We start from the raw sequence: 6000 nt of genomic DNA, 5'->3' as shown, positions 1-6000 counted from the left end.
AGGCTATTGAGGGGAGGATGGTTGGGGGTTGTGGAGGGCGAGAGATGGGGGTGCTGGGCCAAGGGAGGGGGAGGTGGGGCAGGGAGAAGTGGTTGGATTGGGGATGTGCTTTGTGGTGGGGGTGACGGTACTTGCTGAGGGAGGGGTTGGGGAGTGATGGGCAGGAGGCAGGAAGGCCCTCCCAGGTTTCTGGCTTGTACAGCCTAGTGGATGGCGGTGCCATGGCCCGGAGAAGGAGCAGCTCAGGGGCCCCCAGCCTGGCCCGATGGGAGCCATGGTGAGCCTTTGGCCCCGATCCATTGCCAGGCTCTGGGACTTGGGAACTTGAGTGGCCCATCTACATTGGATGTCAAGCCATACGGCCTCTAGATGTTTTCTGATCATTACAAAATGTGAGTCCTGGGCAAGTGGGCCCATGGGCATGGCCGTGGTGGGCTGTTGGGCTCCCCCAGAGGGGCTGACCTGCCTGGGGTCTCTCAGCCCTGCCTAGCCCCTATCACCCAGGGACACAGGCCCTGTTGTTAGAGGGACAGGAGGGGACTAGGAAATGAGGGAGAGCCAGGCCAGGTGGATTTGCCCAGGCCCCAGGCTCCCTGGTGTCTTGATCAGGGGACTGGACTTGGATTCAGGGTATGGGGCAGTGGGGGAAGCCTGGATCTGGGGGGTCGGGGGAGGCAGAGTATGGGGGTGGCAACGAGCATTGTCTCTGGAGTCAGACAGACCTGGGTTCAAATTCTGGCTCTCCCACAGACTGACTTGATGTTGGGCATCTGTAAATGGGAATACTGATACTCCCTGTCTCCTCCTAGGGTTGTTGGAAAGACTAAAATTAGAGAACATGCATGAAGTACTTGGCTCAGCACATAGTAAATGCTCAATACATTTTAACTGTTAGTACTATAGATCTTGGAAACAACAGTCAATATTCTACTTCCAGACCTTTACAAATGCTGTTTTCTCCACTCAGAATGTCGTTGTCCAGTTGGTTTAGTCAGTGCCTAGGTCAGGGGGCCGGGCTTGCCCCAGCACCCACCCGACTAGGTTCACCCCTTCATGAGCCCCGTGTTCACAGCACTCACTCTCCAACGGCTGTCTCTCCTCTCCTAGACTGGCCACCAAGGGTGCTAGGTCTGACTTTTCTGTGTCTCCAGGACCCCGCCAGAGGCCCCAGATCCCCCCAGACCACTCTTTCTGGCTCCTTACCTGGATTCCGGATCTCCTTCCTCTCAGATGAGTAGGGCCTGGACTGGGCTCAGCACCGGGAGGCCTGGGCAGGGACCAGCAGTGGGGTGTGGGATGTGGGGCGCCATACAGCTTAGAAGGGCGGGATCCATGCTGGCCTGGGCTGCACTAGGTGTGAGGAAGGGGGTCGGGAGGTTCAAGGAGAGCTGAGGTCCCTAGGGTGCAGGTGTTGGAAGTTGAGCCCACGTGACCGAGGCCTACGGCACCCTTGAACGCAAATACAGGTAAGGAGGAACAAGAAATGTGGGGGTCCCTGTCAGCAGCCAAGGCCCAGGCAGGCAGATGGCCTAGGCCCAGGGACACGGGCAGGCCTGCTGCCCTGTTGGCTCTCGGCGGAGGTTAATTCCAGGCCTCTCTCCTCAGCCCGAATGGGAGACCCCATTAGCTTTGTGTTGGGTTTTGAGTGGAGAGGAGGGATTTTATGGCCTTGGTGAGGGGAAGTGGCGGACAGGCAGGGGTAGATGGCTTTCCCGGAATCCCGGATCGCACTTTAATAATTTGTTTCAGAATTAATGTCCATTCACGCCATCTTCACTGTTCCAGCTCATTGGAAGATTAAATAAAACCCCGCGCCCCCCCCCCACCAAATGGAGGGAGACCAGTCCCATTCTTTCCGGCTGGGCTGGCTGCCTGAAGCCAGTGCAGGAAATAAATCTCTCAGAGAAAACCACTTTGCTCACACGATTTCAATCCAACAGGGCATAGTGGCCCCGGTCATTTCTTGTTTTATTTAGTTGATAATCTTTTATTGTATCAGGAGACACTCTCCAAAGCACCATGTCTTTACAGGCCCGAGGCCTCCCCAAACAACTGGGCCTGGCCTCCTAAGTGGAGCATAGGCTCTCCCCGTCTCCCCAGTGTCTTGCCCTTGCTGCAGGTGGCAGGGCCAAGGGCCCAGAGGGGTGGGTTCTTGGGTGCTGGGGCACCAGGGAGGGGACAGGCAGTGGCCATCCTTGGCTCCAGGGCATAGGCCCGGGCCTCTGTGGGGTTGGAATGGCAGCACTCGGTGTTCTGGGTACCAGGCCTCGGGAACCCAACCCAAGGAGGCCCCCTGGCCCATGAGGCCAGGGGCAGAAGTCCAGCCGAGGTGTCACTCACTCACTCACTCACCCCCCCCCCCCCCCAGCAAATTCTTACTGTGTGCCTTCTCTGTGCAGACTCTGGGAATCAGAGGTGATGAGACAGGTGCCTGCCCCCTGGAGGTAGAGCCTGACCTGCAGGGAGCCCTTGGTTTGCTGTGTTATCTGATTAAACTTTCCTGCTCGTGTTCCATGTTCGGACTCAGGTGTAGTCTTTTTTCTGTTTGTTTTCTTCCTCTGGGCTACCAAGTACAGAAGCCAAGACATTAATTAACAACGTCTAGAGATATTACAGCTGATAGAGTATTCCAAAAATAAGTAAAAAACTAGTCTTCGCATCAAAGAGGCATGTGATCATGAAAAATCAGATAGCATTAAGATACTAGAGTACAGCGGCACCTGGGTGGCTCAGTCCGGTGAGCATCTCTTGATTTTGGCTCGGGTCGTGACCTCAGGGTCCTGGGATTTAGTCTCGGGCTCTGCGCTCAGTGGGGAGTCTGCTTGAGAGTCTCTCTCTCTCCCTCTGCCCCTCCCCCCACTTGCATTCTCTAGATAAATAATAAATAAATAAATACATAAATAAATAAAATCCTTTTTTAAAAACGATACTAGAGTACTACTTCATCCAATATTTATGATTGTATCCCCTATTTTCTTTTCAGTGTGCCTCTTTAGGCTAGTATCAGCTAAGCTTTTTTATGTATTAATAAGTGTCCCACCCTTTCCCAGACTAAGTTCTTTGAGTTTATAAATCGTATCTCTCCTACCTTTTTCATAGCTCAACCTGGGTCACTAGACTGTTCTGAATTCTCTCCAGGTCTTAATAAATGTTATATACATAGAGATTGGTTCTGATTTCAACACATTTCTTGTTTTTAACATTTTCTAAAAAATGTTTTAACATTAATGATAGACTTATAGGAAGTTGCAAAAATAGTTATGAGAGTCCAGGATACCCTTCCCTCGGCTTCCCCCAAAGGTGGTGCCTTGCGCAGCTGTCAAGACAGTATCAAAGCTGGGAAATTGTGTCGTATGATTCTGCTAGAGAAGCACAGCCTGACGTAGGTTTCACTAGGTTTTACATGATTTCATTTGTGTTTCCATGCAGTTTAATCTGATGTATAGATTCGTAGGACTCAGATGCATTTAACATTATTTTTATTTTCCCTAACTGTTGAATTGAGGTATAGCTTTCATAGGGCAAAGTGCCAGAGCTTAAGTGGACATGTGTGACCGCTCTCCAGATGGCATGGCCCCTGTGAAGGCTGGTAGCATGGGAGAGTTTTGCCTGTTCTTGAACTTCCAGTAACAGTTTCTGCTCTCCTGAGCCTGGCTTCTTTTGGACGGTGAAGGGGGGTTCTGGGAGGTTCTGGGAGGTTCTTGTGGACACCTTTTGTTATGGGTATAATGTGGTTATTTCATTGCTGGCATTAACCACGGTTAGAGAAGTCTGTGTTGATTCCATTTGTTCAATAAATATCTATGGGCTGTGTTTTGGGCAGAGCCCAAAAGAGCCTTTACTGTGGAAATGAACGGGCAAGGCCACATAAGCACGTCTGAGTTGCTGAGACTTGCTGTGGGAGGTGGTCCTGACCAGGAGCTGGAGGCCATCAGACGGAAGCTGTGGGTCATGGAGTGCGTCCAGGGGCTGGAGCGTGGGGGTGGGGGAGGGTACAGGGGCCGTGCAGGCCAGGCAGCTGCTGAGCCCTGGGACCCCCATGGAGAAGGTGCCGTCGGACCACAGATCAGCTTCTGGCCTAGGAGCTGGAGGCCTACTCCAATTCCTGTGAGAGGTCCCCTGGGTCACTGTGCCATGTGACAAGTTCTCTGGACGCCCCAAGGGCTATGCCTACATGGAGTTTGCCGCTGAGAGCTCAGCCCGGGCTTCGGTGGAGCTGGACAAGAGTGTCTTCTGAGGCTGGGTCATCGAGGTGCTGCCCTCAAAGACCACCTTGCCAAGGATCACATGGACCACGGGGGCTTGCGGAGACAGCCAGGTGCCCGAGGAGAACCATTCCCCCCGCGGCAGCTGCCAGGATGAGGCCCACTTCGCACCCCAAGGGTGGAACCAGGGTGTGGAAGGTTCTCATGGCGGTATTCACCCTTTTGGAGGGAGGACCCCTTCGAGAGAGGGGCGTGGTGGGTCAGGAGGAAATAGCTGTCCTGCCCCCTTCACTCTCCGGGGCTCTTGCTGGGGGGCCGTGGTGGGTCCTATGCTGAAGTCCTAACCCCAGCCCCTGACTGGTGTCCTCATGAGAAGGGGGACAAGCCAAGGAGAGAGGCTTCGGGACAAACCGACGCTGCCAATACCTTGATCTTGTGCTTCTAGCTTTCGAAAGTGTGAGAAAAGAAGTATCTTTTGTTTAAGCCACTGGCTCTGGCACTCTGTTCGGCAGCTCTGGACCCAAATCCGCTCTCCAGGGTCCTAATCTGCACTCAGGGGAGTGAGCGGGGTGGCTCCCAGGGGCTGATGCCAGAGGAAACACGAGACACCCAGCTCAAGTGGAATCGCAGGTAAACAATGAGTAATTTTTTTTACATATATTAAATGGGACACATTTACACTAAAATAAATTCATCGTTCATCTGAAATTCAAATTTCGCTGGTTGTCCTGTATGTCCTTTTGCTAGACCGGGCCACTGGCCGGAGAACCAAGGCAGAGGGTCCAGGCAGGACAGCAGCTCAAGGACACACCGCCCAGCCCTGCTGCCCAGACTGGGGTGAGAGCCCGAGGCTGCTCCCCGTGCCTGGGCCTCTCTCCCCAAATGGTTCCCGTCTCCCGCACAAACATATTTATTGCGCTTGATGGCAAACAGATTATGCTTGTCCCGGGAAGGGCAGCTCGGGAGAGAAAACCTTGAAGTCCGGGAAATAATGATGAGGGGAGTTAAATTAAAGTGCATAAAACCCTCCCGAGAGATAACGTCAGGGTGAGTTACAGGCCCGATAAGGGACTGGGGGCTCGCAGAGGGGGCTCAGAAAGGTCGCCCGGCGGCGCGCAGAGGACCAGGAATCATAAATACGGGGCAAGATGCCCAGCCGGGGTCGCCGGGGTGAAAATATTGGGGTCATTCCAAAAACAATTATCCTGCTTGGTTTGCTCTTCGGGTCTTATAAATCTTTCACCTTTTATAAAAGATTTCTGGGGAAAGAAGCACTTTGGAAGCTGTAACTGATTTTTGCGGCCGCGTCTTGGTGGTTCTGCTAAAGGAAAACAAAAAGACAAAGGGGAAAATGTAATTACCCAGCATTCTCAGGGGCATGGGGATGGGCCGACTGGTTTCTTCTCACTCCTTGGAGAGTTAAGGCTGCGCTGGGTTTGACTCACTCCATTTGGAGCCTGGTCACCCAGTTCAACGATTAATTTGTTCCGTTTCGCATCCAGTCGCAGTGGGGCTCTTGGTACCCAGTGGACCCTGCGTTTGGGGGCAGCCGTGGCCGCCATCTTGACTAACGTGTGCTCAGCCGGGCTGACAAGGCAGTGGTGTTCTTGGCCAACAGGTACCGAGGCTCATGCGCCCACACGGGCTCCCGGAGCTGGAGCAGGGGTCTAGGCTGTGCCTGGCCTCAAGCTCCACGGCTCCCCTGCATCGCTGGTTTTCCCATGGTCTGTCCAAGGGGAGCCCGGTTCAAGCTCTGTGCCTCTGTGTCCCTGTGTTCTGGGCCAGTCTGCAGCCC

The 6000-nt window shown here is 53.6% G+C and overlaps 1 non-coding gene across 1 annotated transcript; it reads left to right on the top strand.

Moving 5' to 3' along the window:
- Positions 1 to 5410: 5410 nt before the first annotated feature.
- On the top strand, positions 5411 to 5523 carry LOC112836795 (U5 spliceosomal RNA). The gene has a single exon (XR_003211564.1). It is a non-coding gene; the product is annotated as a U5 spliceosomal RNA (small nuclear RNA).
- Positions 5524 to 6000: the final 477 nt, after the last annotated feature.

This window comes from Callorhinus ursinus, unplaced genomic scaffold (assembly GCF_003265705.2).
Source record: "Callorhinus ursinus isolate GAN/ISIS: 27379988/994484 unplaced genomic scaffold, GSC_fseal_2.0 scaffold24, whole genome shotgun sequence".
Classification (NCBI taxonomy): Eukaryota; Metazoa; Chordata; class Mammalia; order Carnivora; family Otariidae; genus Callorhinus; species Callorhinus ursinus.
This window is presented reverse-complemented; position numbering and strand designations above follow the sequence as displayed.